The sequence below is a fragment of the Pantherophis guttatus genome, chromosome 15 (genome assembly GCF_059756535.1).
Source record: "Pantherophis guttatus breed Tessera chromosome 15, ASM5975653v1, whole genome shotgun sequence".
In the NCBI taxonomy this organism is placed as follows: Eukaryota; Metazoa; Chordata; class Lepidosauria; order Squamata; family Colubridae; genus Pantherophis; species Pantherophis guttatus.
In genome coordinates, this window is record NC_142077.1 from 13,578,807 (window position 1) to 13,592,952 (window position 14,146).

The window sequence follows — 14,146 nt, forward strand, 5'->3', positions numbered from 1 at the left end:
ATTTACTAATATGCTTGCCTTTTGTTTGGTGTATATAGCAGCTATCATTTTTTCAAATCTCTCCCCAAATTTCATATTTTTTATTTGATGAATCATAAATTTCCAATTAACCTGATTGAATGCTTTTGGCGCATCCAGAAATATCAGAGCCACCTGTCTTTCTGGATGCATCTCATAGTATTCTAGTACATTGATCACCGTTCTTATATTCTTTTTTATTTGTCTTGTAGGTAGGAAATCATTCTGATCTGGATGTATTCTATGATTCAATATTTTTTTCATTCTGTTTGCTATTATGTTCATGAAAATTTTGTAGTCCGTATTTACTAAGGAGATCGGTCTGTAATTCTTTATTTGTGTTGTATCTACTTCTTCCTTTGGTATCAGTGAAATATATGCTTCCCTCCATGAGTCTGGTAGCTTTGCCTCTATCAATGCTTCATTATATGTTTCTAATAATATCCAATTCAGTGTTTCTCCTAAACCTTTGTAGAATTCGGTTGGTAAGCCATCAGTCCCTGGAGATTTATTGTTTTTTTGGTTCTTCACTGCTTCCCCTATAGTGATGTCTCTATTTAGTATCTCTCTTTCTTCCTCTGTTAATATTGACATTCCTTCCCCACTTAGATATTGTTCTATCTCTTCGTCTGTCATTTTATCTTTTTCATAAAGTTCTTGATAGAATTGGGTTGCTATCTCTTTCTTTTTGTCTAAGTTCTGTTGCATTTTGCCTTTTTTATCCTGTAGTTGTTGGATTATTCTCTTTTCGTTTTCTTTCCTCAATCTATAGGCCAACCACCTCCCTGGCTTATTTGCATGCTCAAAGTGGTACTGTTTTATATATTTCAATGCTGTTTTGTATTTTCCCTGTTCTAATATGTTCAGATTATGTTTGGCTGGGGAGGTATGGTATTTTGTGTTATTTTTAAAAAATAATTCTAATTCCTTTTCCATGTATTCAGTATATTCTTTTTCTTTCAATATCTGTGTGTTCATCATCCATCTACTCTTTTTTTTCTGCTGTCCCTTCCATGTCATCACTACTGGATTATGGTCGGCCCAATTATTTGGCATTATTTCTATTTTTTTCTATTTCTTGTATCGGTGTTTTAGTTACCTATGCCATATCTAATCTGGACCAGGATTTATGGGGGTTAGAATAATATGTAATTTTTTTTACTTCCGGGTTATAAAATCTCCAGCTATCAACTAAATTTAGTTCTTCTACCAGATCTATGAAGGTTCTGGGCAATACATTTTTCTTCCTTTTATTTTTCTGATCACTTTTATAATCCTTTCTTACATCCATAATTGCGTTAAAATCGCCAATCATACACACATTCTCCATTTTTTGTTATATTATTTTTCCATGTACTTTTTTTATAGAATTCTGTCTGTCTGCTATTTGGTGCATATATAACCACTAATAAAATAGTTTTATAATTAAATTTTATCTCTAACATTAATATTCTTCCTTCTAAGTCTACATACTTTAAATTACTTTGTATTCCCTCTTTGACATATACCACAATTCCTCTTTTTTTTCTTCTGCTAGTGCTGCAAATGTTTTACCTAATTTCTTGTATTGTATGTATTTTTCATCTTGTTTTTTTATGTGTACCTCTTGGAGGCACAAAGAAAAAAAAACCCAAAATATGAAAAGGACACCGAGAGAGATAGAATCGCTATACAATTCCAAATAGGCACAAAATTCCTAAGGTGGCTGACCAACCGGACCCAGTGAGTGGTCCTTCATGGAGCTACATCTCCATGGGGGGAAGCATTCGGTGGGGTTCCTCAAGGTTCTGCCTTGGGCCCAGGACTCTTCCACCTCTTCCTCAATGACCTATGTGAGGGGACAGAAAGGGAACTCATCGGGTTTGCAGATGGCACCGAGCTTGTGGGAATTATTAGAACATCAGCTCAATTATCCAGAAGGATCTTGACAGACTTGAACGTTGGACCCTACCTAGCAAGATGCATTCACTGGTGAGAAAAGCCAGGATCTGCAGGATCCTTAGCAGGAATCCCCAATGCCTAGCTACAGAACGGGCGGCACCTGGCTCAGCAGTGGTCCCTGTGGAAGGATCTCCTGGCAAAGCACTTAAGGATCTGCCAGAACTCTGCTGCAGCTGACAAAGGAGGCCAAGGCAGCCTTAGGCAGCCATAAAAAGAGGGGTAGATCCAAGATGGAGAGAAGTTCTGGTACCGCTTTATGTCTCACTGGTCAGACCACCCTCGGAATACTTTGTCCAATTCTGGTCACCCCAAAAATGAAAAAGTTTGGAGATTCTGAAGAAAAGAGGAACAAAGATGATTTAAGGTCTGGAGTCTAAATCACTTGATGAACGGCTAAGGGAGTTTGCTATGTCTGGCTGAGACAAGGATAGGAAGGATTGGGCAGCCATGATAGAATCTTCTGGCACTTTTAGGGGCTCTGACAGAGAAGAGGGGAGGGGCTCCATCTCCAGAGCACTGGAGGGAAGGACAAGAGGAAATGGGGGGAGTTTGTTAAAGAGAGACCCAATCTAGAAGTCAGAGGAGACATTTTTCATACAGTAGGAAGAATCTAGCAATGGAATAGGTTGCCTCCCAAAGGAGTGAGTGCTCCATCTCTGGAAGTTTCCAAAGTGGACAAGAGAACCGGATGGTATAAAGTCCCTGCCTTGAGCAGAGGGTTGGACTAGAAGACCTCCAAAGTCCCTTCCAGCCCTATCAATCTCTCTCCTATGTTCTACCATCCCTAAGACGACTTCACCACCCACCGGCCACTGACCAGCTCTAGTTGGCCTTGGTGGCCCCCGGCTTCCCCCTCCTGTTGCTCCTCTCTTGCAGCCTCTGGAGCAGCAGGAGTTTCTGCCTGTCCCCGAGACCCTCAACCCAGCCCTGTCTTCCAGCTCTGCCACCAGCTCCATCAGCCTTGCGGCCTCCGGGGGTCTCTGCTGCCTCGAGGCATCTCCTGCAGAGCCCTCAGCTCCCAGTTCGGCTTCTAGCTGTTCTCCTCTCTCCTCCTCTCCTGCGGCTGCCCTGCTCCCAGTTGCTCGGCTCATTCGGGTGCTCAATTCTGGCTCTCAGATCCAGCTCTGGCCAGACTCTCTGCTCTCCCCACAGCAGAGCCCTCACCCTCATCCCTGCTGCCCCTCGGCCTCAGCTGGCACTCCGAAGGTTGGATCTGAGCCTGGGGACTCACCGTTACCAACCTCACCTCACCACTGCCATGGCCATCACCCCCACCCTCCTTCTTGGCTCGGAGCCCTGGGATTCCTCCGTGCTCTCAGGCCCTGATGCTGGGTGGCTGGGAGGCTTTCAGCTCAGCTGCCAGTCCTAAAGTGACTGGTAAGGTGGGGTTAAGGGAGGGGCTTCCCCTGGTAAGGGTGGGGCTCGCATGACTCCCCTGGCACACTGGGTGGCAAGTCAAGGGAAGGGAGAGGAAGAGTCTTTTTTCTTTCTCAAATGAGTAAAAGGCCCCCATTCCTCCATTCCAGCTATGGGGAGAGAGTGTCAGCAAAGTTCTGCCATGTGCTGGTCACTCAGGAGTGCCAACATCATTTCTGGAGAAGCCCACTTGGCTGGTGACCTCTCTGTGGAGATCTTCTCTGACTTTCTCCAAACGCCTGTTCTGAAGCTCTGATTCTTGGATGGCCATTCTGACCTGGTTGACTCCTTCTCTCTTGTCCTCCAGAGTTTTCTGCTGGTCTTCCATTGTGGCCTGGTAAACAGAGGTCTGCTGCTGATGCCGATTGTTGAGGTGCTTCTTCTCATTTCCCCTCACATTCTGAAGAGGGGTGACTTTCTGCTTCAGTTGGATGGAGGGGCTTTTCTCCACAAAGTAACCTTGGTGCATCTCAGCCAGTTCATGCTGCAGACTCTAGAGGTGCTTCTTAAGTTCTTAAGAAGGTTCTAGACCTCTTTGAGGAGTTTCTCAGAGGTTCTAAGGCAGCCTTCTCAAGTCTGAGAAAGGCCACTTGGCTAGTAACCTCAGACATTTCTTTCTGGAGTTCTTCAGTGTGTTTCACCAAAGATTTGTTCTCTACCTCTAACTGGTGGAACATCACATTGGAATGGTCCAACCTTCCTTTGTTCTCCAGCAGAGTTTTCTGCAGGTCTTCTGTTGTGGTCTGAAGTTGATCCAATGTCTGCTTGAGACAACTGTGCTGCTCTTCCATCCGTTGTTTGTCTTTCTTGAATTCCTGGATCTGAAGGTCAAAGGAATCTCTCAGCTGGTTAATCTGGAGATGGAGGCCATCACTGCTCGCTGAGAGATACCCCAAGGATCTTCCCTCAAGGACCTTTTCTTCCCTGGTGCTGACCTGTTTGAAAAATGGAGAGACACGGTCACTTCCTCTCTCAGTTCAGGGGACATTTTGCTATCCAGCCTTAAATCCACAGATGCCTTCAAGGGGTCCAGTTTGAGAAACACTGAGACAATACATCACAACTGGTCTCCCTTCAAACTGTCCCGACTTCCCATTTGATTCTGGCTCCAATTCGAGGCATCTCATCTATCAAAACTCTCCAAAGGAGTCAGAATGAGCGATCGATCAATTCGGCCATCTCTGGCACTGCTAGGGGGCTTCTGATCACAGGGAAAGGAGGAGGTGACCATTCGGATTAGGAAAGAGACCCCCCCTCCAAGGACTCACCAGTCCCATCCAAGGCACGAAAGCCTGGAAGGTCACCTTGGGCCAGTCCCTCCCTCTCAGCCGTAGCCTACCTCACAAGGTTATTGTTGTGAGGACGATGGAGTCTTTAGTACGTTTATGCCTTGAGCTATTTAGAGAAACAATAAAGGTGGATAAAAATCTAAGCAATAAAATATGAAAATATATAAATAATTCAATCACCAGGCCTAGTCTGTTTGGGAAATAACTACATCTGGCCAACGGAATCCCTTTTTAGGTTAATTTCTCCAGGTCAGTTTCCAGCTTTGGGGTCTCAATGCCTCTCCAATTGGGACATCCTGAAGCCAATTTTTTCCCTAGTTGATATCGCTGCCCCCCAGCCACCCGGCCCCAGCCCCTTTCCCGAGACAAGGACCTTCGACATGGTGGATGAGGATGAGGTGACAGGTATGGAGGCTGCAGACATGGCAGGTATCAGCACGTCTGTCGTGTTTGGTTGAACCCCATTTCACTCATCTCCCCCCCTTAATTCTGCCTTAAAGGGGAGGGTCTCTCCCTCCTGAGGAGCCCAGGCGAGGGAGACCCTGCGATGCTCCCAGTGCTGCCATCCAATCCAGCCACTTTCCAGGGATGTTGAGCAGAGCCTCCATGATGTGGTCCAGACTCCCCAAGGATGCTGGAGGTTGCCATGGTGAGCTCCAGCCAATAAGCTCAGGAGGAGCCTCTGACGTCACAAGCCAAGGCTCTGAATAGCCACCAGCCAGCTGCCTTCACCTGGGGGCGTGGCTTATTCGTGGATGAGCCAATCCTGAAGGGGCTTCGAGCCCCCAATTCGCTTCAGCCAGAGTGGCTCCTTCTGAAGGGGGAACCGTCAGTCGCCTGGGGAGGTCGGGGAGCCCCGGATTCTGCCCCTTCTGTGGGGGTGGAGTCCAGATTGGGAATCTTGTCCCTTGGATCTGGAATCTGGTATTAGAGATCCAGGGGATCCAGGTTTTCCTCTTCATGCCCAGATGATGAAGGGGAGGTGAAAGGGAAATAGGCCTAAAAGATCAGATGTGATTCATTTGAAAAGGCCTTGTGAGAAGGTGCCTAAAGAAACAACGGATCCAATTTTGTACAGTCCCAAACAGTCCCAACAGGAAGTCCTTGATTTATATCCATTCATTTTGCGACAGTTCCAAGTTCCACGGCCATTAAAAAAAAGCCGTCCATGATTAAGGTGACCAGACGTCCCGCTTTTGGCGGGACAGTCCCGCTTTTGAGCAATTTGTCCCGCGTCCCGTGGCGTTTTAAAAAAGTCCCGATTTTTCATTCTGCCTCCTGAGTCCCGGCTGCCTCCTGAATCCCCGCTGATGGCTAGAGGGAAAAAAAACTGTTTAAACTCTTGCCGCGGGGCTTCAAAGGGCCGATCTACAGCTGATCAGTGTTTAAAAAAAAATGAATAGACCCATGCCTGCAAAAATAGAAAAAACAGCCCCTGTTAACAGCTTCCGCTAGGTTAATTAGCTGCAAAAAACTGCAAAAAGCTGCAAAAAGTTCCTGGAGCAGATTTTTTTCCCCCTAGCTATACTGAAAACAAAGGCGAGAGCGAAAGTAAAGCTGCAACATGACAAAATGAGGCAGAGAGAGATTTCTTTCTTTTTCTTTTTCTTTTTCCTCACCAAAAAAGGTAGGTACAAAACTGCAAACAATGGGAAATTTTGGGCAAAAGAGGAGAGTTCAAGATTTTAAAACACAAAAGAAAAAAAGCCCTATTTAACTAGGGAATTGTAATAATTGAGATACTATTAATAATTGTATATTGTGTTGAAAGCAGAAATGGTTAAGTTGTGGTTTGGAGGAATATATGGGGGAAATTATTTGGTTTATTATTATTGGTAAATATAATTAATTGATTTGTAAGAAATTGGATTGCATGGAAATAATTGGAATATTCATGTTCATATTGATTAATATACAAAAAAGATAGTTATATAACTAATTGATTTATATTAAAATGTTGAATTTGTATTAAACAACTGTATTACATAATTACATAATTAACCAATGTGAGGATGGATATAAAAATAGATGACAATGGGAAGGGGTATAATATAGAATAGAAGGGAAAAATTGAATTTGATTAAGATTAGAGATGAGGATGAAGAGTAATTTTTTTAAAAAAAATAGATGAGAAATAAATATGGCAAAAAGGAAATATAGAAATTGTAAATTTAATTGAAATGACTAAACAGTGTTTAAATTTGTGAACCAGCCAAATATTCTGTTCAAAGAAAATACATTGTATGTTTGTATGTGTGTTTCTAATTATTGCTATTTATTCATATTTGTTCTCTTTTATTCTTTAAAGTTTAATAATTCATTCTTTATCTTAATATCTTTATATTTGTTTGGGGTTGGCTTTCTTCCCTTTCATCTTTTTTATTGTACAGCAATCTTTCTCCTCAAACCTACCACCTCTCTCTTTTCTTTCCTTCTTATTTTCTCTTTCCCCCACTCTCTTCTTCTCCTCCCTATTTCCTCTTCCTTTCTCCTTCTCCTCCTCTCTTCCTCCCTCTCTTCCTCTCACTCCTACTCTAATTTCCCTTCCCTTCATTCATCCCTCTCTATTACTGTATCCTTTAATGCATATGGACTACTCAGAGGGCTGAAAAAGTTATTTTTGACAGGTCCTCGCACTTTTGACCAGTCCTCGAACTTACGACTGTCCTCACATTTTACGTTTTTTGCCCTATCTTATCACCATGGTGAAGAGAAGCAGTTGTGAAATGAGTGACACGGTTGTTAAGAATGCTGCACGGGCATAAATGTGAGGATGGTCATAAGTGTGAGGACCAGTCAAAAGTGCGAGGACCTGTCAGAAATGACTTTTTTCAGCCCTCTGAGTAGTCCCTATACACATAGCCATGGCCACCCGGTCACATGACGAGCTAGCTACGCCCACCCAGTCACATGACCAACTAGCCACGCCCACAAAATAAGCCACGCCCAAAAGGTGTCCCTCTTTACCAATGTTAAAATCTGGTCACCTTAGCCCACAGGCAGCTCGGAGGCCCCGGAGGGAAACCTCCAGGAGGGCGGAGGGGCTCCTGCTTGGGCCGGGGTCTGGCTGGATGACCTCTGGGGGCCCCTCCGGCCCTGGATCCTCTGGGGCTCCCCCGAAAGAACCGGGAGGGGCTGCTTATCTCCCCCCCCCAACCTCCCTCCCCCACTTTGGGGAACCTACCTGACTCCTGGCTGGAGAGGAGAGAAAATCTCCCCTCAGCTTTTTTCTCCCCTCAAAATGGAGGGAGGGAGAATCGCCTCAGGAAAAAAGAGGCCATGAAATGGAGGGTCTTTGCCTGCTTTAGCTGTCCCGGTCGCTGCCTGTGGGGGCCAGCTGGGGCTGAAAGGCCGGACTGTAGGCTGCCCCCTACAGGCAGGGTGAGGGACAGCTAAAGCGTGGAAAGAGGACCCCGAGTGCTGGACAGGGGATTCTGGGAGTTGAAGTCCAGAGGCCTTTGCTGAGGTTGAGCCACCTGCCCTGGGAGGCCCTGCACTGGACACTCGGACAGATGACCTCCACTGAAGGGCCCCCAAGGGGGGGAGGCCCAACCCCCCCATCCCTTTTTCCCTGATTTCACGGGGGCAGGAGGGGGATATGGGACACTGGGGGGCAACCAGGGAATGAAGGACTTTTCCCTCTTTTTTAACATATATATATAAATGTTTATTTTTCTCTTCCATCAGCAGAGGATCTAAAGCCTCCACCTTCTTCCTTCTGGTTCCGTGGCTGGGCAGAGGCCGAGGCAGAGCCGGGGGAGCCGAGGGGGGAGGAAGGGCCAGGCCTCCCTTCCCCCCTCAGAGCCTCCATCCTGGCTTCTCTCCTCAGGGGGGACCTGCTGGCCGATCGGCCCAGGAAGCTCTTTGGGGGCCCCGAAGCCTCTGGATCTGGGGGGGAGGAAGGTGGGAGCCTGGATGGAGACCATGGGAGAGAAGCCGGAGAGGCTCTTCCTCCTGCGAGGCTCCTCTTCAGCCCAGACTCTCCTCCGCCCAGTGTGGGGAAAGGTCCCCCCGGCCTCCCTGAGAGGAAAGCGGCCCCAGCCGCCCCTGCCCCCCTCCCCTGGGCCTCTCCTGGGCCCCCGTCTCTGGCTCCCTCCCCTCTGGGCCCCTCCAGGCTCCAGGGAGACCCGGCAGAGACCCTCCGGGAGGAGAGAAGCCCCTTCCCAGGCCTCCGCCTGGCCTTCCACCCAGAGCCCCCCAGGACCTCCTAGCCAGGCCCTGAGAGGAGAACCTGGGATGGGGACCCTCCTCTCCCTTCAGATCAGCCCCCTCCCCAGTTCTCCCTTCTGGGCAAAGGGAGACGTCTCCGTCTTCCTCATCCAGAGAAGAGACACAATCCCTGAACAATGGATCCCAATGAACCAGGGACTCAGGTGCCCCAAGAGCAGCTTCAAAGCACTCGGAGGCTTTTTAGGGAAGGGGGCTTCACCCCACAGCCTCAGAGATGGGAACGTCAGAGGGGTCTCACTTTTTAAAATCAGCTCCAATTTATGAAGTTCTGACATGAAAGAAAAGCCCAAACAGGCCCCACTCTTCACCTTAGGCAGAATCCAAGGGGACTGATTGCTTCCTTGGCCTTAGAAGAAAGGCAGCACAAGAGTTAAGGGTCACCAACCTAGAGTGGCACCAAACTCCATACTTCTGGGTGACCTTCCCCTGCAAGTCCCTGGAGACAAGAGACCCGGTTGAAGGACAGCAGAGGTCAATTCCCTTGTTATTGGACTATCTTTCTCCAGCATCCCTTTCCTAAAATATCCTGACAGGAAGGACCACAACCACGACAGGAATTGACCCCAGGAGTGTAGTTGTGGCTTTTCACAAACAAGCTTTTCTCCATCCTCTCCTCTGCACATGGAGCCCAGAAGAAGCTCAGGATCCCAAGAGGAGAAGTTGCTTCTCCCTGTAATTAATAACGATTATCTGGGCCTTGGAGATCTCCATACCTGTGATAGAGAGAGCAGATTGAAGCCATATGCAAAGGATCTTGTATCAGAAAAGGATAAATTTGTCAAGCTCTGTGAGAACAAGTTTTGGGACAGGCAGGATCTGTGCTCTTGATTGTACCTTTTTCTCCTTTCCAGGTGAAGCTGTTTATGTCAGGAAAGTCGCTGGCATTTCCATCTTCTGAGAGTGATTTGAATTCTCCCAACTGTTCCTGCTGTGGGGGTTAGAAACAGGAAGAGGATTAATAAAGCTCCATGAATTATGGACCTCCTGCTTTTTCTTCTGATGCTGCTTTTGTCCCATCCAGTCTCTGGGAAGCTTGGAAGTAAATGCCCTCTGAGTTTGGAGCACCAGGATGGAAAACAACCATGGAACTTTTACAGGCCAGGAGACCATCTCATTGGTATAGTCACAACTGAAACACATGTATCACCTATAATGTTGCCTTTCCACAGGGCTCCTTTTATACCTTCTCATGCGTAAGTCATTCAGGGTGATGGAGTTGCATCCCCTCCATTTGCATTCTAACACTCTCCTTCTTTTTTGTCTTATTTCACTTACTTTTATATTATAGGACTTGTCTATAGGATTTTGATTTCTATAATTTGCCTCCTTTTTTAATTTGTAGAAAAGACTCAAATCCAAAGATGGGGTTAAAAAACCTGAAGGCAATCCAGATTATTTTCCTCTCCCTGTTCACTCCTGAATTCATCACTTGAATTCATTTTGTTTAAAGGAGGGACTGAAACAGTTGTAGTTGCCTCTGCCCAGCCCATTCCCAGATTTCTATAACTGATTATTGGTTTTGATCAATATCGGCTTAAGAGTAGGCTTGTGGAGGCAAAAATAAATAAATTCTTTTAAAAAGTTTGCTGTTACTGTTGATAATAACTTGAACATTTTTCTACAGTGTGGCTTCTTACCGTTTTATATACACCCTACCATTCATTTTCAACATTCAAGGGGTCAACAAGAACTCCCAGCTCTTGCACAACCTCACACTGGGCTACAACCTCCATGACAACTATTTGAACACTTTACGCACTTCAGATGCCTTGTTGGACATGCTCTCCACTGGAGAAGCCAATGTCCCCAATTACAGCTGTGGAAGGAAGGAGAACCTTCTGGCTCTTCTTGATGCAGCTAACAGGGACATCTCCACCCAGGCATCAACATTAGCAGCACCTTACAAAGTCCCGCAGGTTTGTGTGTGTTTTTTCTCTCTCTGGTAAAGTGAGTGGAGGGGGAGCAATAGATGCAATCATGGAATTCAAGAGTTGCTTTTCTCCATATTAGCAAACATGTCAGTTATATTTTTTTCTCTTACGTTCTTGTTCAAATTTCTCATACAAGGCCTGAAAAGCAATAAGGTCATTGAAGAGGATTTTTTCCCGGCTATTCAGCTATTCAAAATATATCCTATTTGTGGATAAACTATTGGCATGTTGATTTTTACATAGATATAACACCTGCCATATGCAGTTGTATTCAAGCTGGCAATAGTAGCATCTTTCTATATATATATATTTAAAAATGGAATAAAAAGGAATCTAGCAATTACAAGCCAGTTAGACTAATAGATATTGTGGCTGAAATATATTGCTTGTTCCTCTTGAATAAATTTGAGATTAGGTGGAACAAAAGTAAATTCCTTGCAGAAGAACAAAAAGGTTTAAGTAGAGTAAAGAGTTTCATAAAGTTGTATAATAATCAATCAAGTAATAATCTAATATTGTCAACACATTAGTTTTGAAGTATCTAATTACACAATATGTCAGTCGGGTAAACCACAGTTTTCTAGCTTTTATAGATGTTAGTGCAGCAATATTTTGGGTATAATAAATTATAGGTGGAAATGTGGAAAATTTTTTAAAGTGAATTATTTTGAAATGTTTTTAAGAGAGGAGTAAAATATTTTATGTTGGTTATTAGATGTGATTTAAAAGAAACATTGATTTGATTTGGGTCTTTGAGGTAAGGAAATATATGAAATACTGATTGTTAAAATGATAAGTGAATATTATAAAGACCTGTTTAGATTTGGAGTTTTAGGGTGATTACATAGTAGAATGTCAAATGCTAGAATAAGATGCTAGACGGAATGATAAAAATTGGGTTTAGATTTGTTCTTTTTTTTCCTTTTTTTTCTTTAAGATGTTAATGGATGAAATATGGAACTTATACTTATGTTTTTTTTAATTTTTTTTAATTTTATCAAGTTACATAATATTACAATTCTACTAGCATCGGTTAAGCAGTGTTTGTACATATATACAGGATATATACATGATGTCTCTTAAATTACTTATTCCTTTTAGTGATCACACCATCCCTTACTCCTTCCTTTATTTTATCATCCATCCATTTATACCACCCTTCCCATACCATATAGTAATCCGAATTTTCATCCTCATTTATCTCATAAATTAGTTTACTCATCTCCGCGCATTCAAATACTTTTCTAATTATATGCTCTTCTGGTGGTAATCCCTTTTCTTTCCAATATTGTGCATATATCAGTCTGGCAGCTGTAGTAATGTGTATTATTAGATACCTCTTTTTTTTGCCATAGGCCCTTTTTAATATTCCCAGGAGAAATGTTTCCGGTGCCAAATCAATGTCTTCTCCAACTATTTCTTGTATCCATTTCCGAATCTTTTTCCAGTATTTCATCGCTTCGGGCATGTCCACCACATATGGAAGAAGGTACCCTGGTGGTGGCCACACTTCCAACAATTTAAATTTGTATTTGGGTAAATTTTGGCTAATCTTGCGGGGGCTAAATGTCACCTGTATAGCATTTTATATTGATTCTCTTTATACGTTACTGCTCTAGTCAATTTAAAGTTCTTATTCCAGATAGTTTCCCAATCATTCAAATTTATACTATGCCCAATGTTCTTTGCCCACGCAGTCATTTGATTTTTAACCACCTCCTCCACCATATCGTATTCTAATAAATAATTGTATAATTTGGCCAACATTTTTTTTCCCGTTCCCATCAAAACCTTATCAAATCCGTTTGATCTTATTTCTATACCGAATTCCTCCTTATTTTTTTGATATCTAGACCACCAGTCACTTACTGGTGTAAGTATGGCCACCAGTCAATATGAATACCTTGTTCTCTCAAAGAATCCTTGGATTTGAGATTTCCTCCGCCATCCAGAATGTCCTTATAGCTACACATTTTCTCCATTCCCAGCATACTGGGATGTATCAAGGCCGCCATTATAGAGAACCACTTCGGGACTTTCATATATTGCCGTTGCCTAATCTCAGTCCAAGTTTGTATTAGTGTGTCCCTAATTTTGTGCCTATGAAAGTATGTTTTTTCCCCCCCCGTCTTTATCCAATAGGTAAGCCTGCCACCCTCTCTGCAAATCGTGGCCTTCCAGAGTTAGGATTCTTTTGTTTTCTAAGATGACCCATTCCCTTATCCACACTAAATTAGCTGCCTTATAATATATTTCCCAATCAGGGAGTCTGAAACTGCCCCTGCTCCTTTTTTTCCTGTAAAATTCTAAGTGAGATCCTAGGTTTCCCCCCCCACCCAGATGAATTTCCTAATGTATTTATTCAGTTCCGGAAAAAAAGTATGTCCAAATTTACCGGTATGGTTTGGAACATACTTATGTTATACCGGATCAAACCCTTGCTCTAAAAAGATGTGTTTTATGTTTTATGCTTAAAAATAAATAAAAGATTTTTTTTTTTAAAAAAAGGTTTAAGTAGAGTAAAGAGTTTCATAAAGTTGTATAGTAATCAGTCAATTAATAATCTAATATTGTCAACACATTAGTTTTGAAGTATCTAATTACACAATATGTCAGTAGGGTAAACCACAGTTTTCTAGCTTTTATAGATGTTAGTGTAGCATTTGACACAAAGAGCAGATCAATATGATGGAGGAAATTGATTGCCCGCAAAGTGTAACTAGCCTGTTGGCCCTGATCCAAGCCCTTGTTTGAGAGGGAGGTTGGGGCTCAATGGAGCCATGAGAAAAAGGATCGATACTTACCAAGGGGTAACGCAGAAGAATGAATATTTGAACCCTTGTTTTTCAGTCTGGATATTAATGACTTACGAGGACTAAGGAAGGATTCTCATGTATATGGTAAAGTGCTAAAATATTTACTTATTTAGCATAGGGCAAAGGTATAATTAGCCAGGAGTCTACAATGTTAGTACATAGTATTTGTTACGCTGCCAAAGAGTGCGAGTCCATTCAGTTTGTGCCCATGAGCTTCTCCAGGGTTCACCACAGGGGGTGAACCAGCTCCGCACCAGAAAGACGAGAGGTGTCCTGTGGCATCATCTGGACCTTCTCTCGCCACCGATGGTGCCTCACAGTTGGGTGTCACATCCAAGCAAGTCCAGCATTGTTAGGGGCCTGACATCTCTACCAAACATGCCACATTTCCCACCAAAGCGGTACCTATTTACCTACTAGTGTTGTCACATGCTTTTCAACTGCTACCGTGTTTCCCCAAAAATAGGACATGTCCTGAAAATAAGGCCAAGCCTGATTTTTGGGG

General features: G+C 43.8%; 1 long non-coding RNA gene across 1 annotated transcript; it reads right to left on the reverse strand.

Moving 5' to 3' along the window:
* Nucleotides 1-1,254: 1,254 nt before the first annotated feature.
* On the reverse strand, nt 1,255-5,297 carry LOC148111938 (uncharacterized). The gene is made up of 3 exons (XR_015729986.1): nt 5,038-5,297; nt 4,644-4,770; nt 1,255-4,310 (listed from the first exon to the last, which is right to left on the reverse strand). It is a non-coding gene; the product is annotated as an uncharacterized LOC148111938 (long non-coding RNA).
* Nucleotides 5,298-14,146: the final 8,849 nt, after the last annotated feature.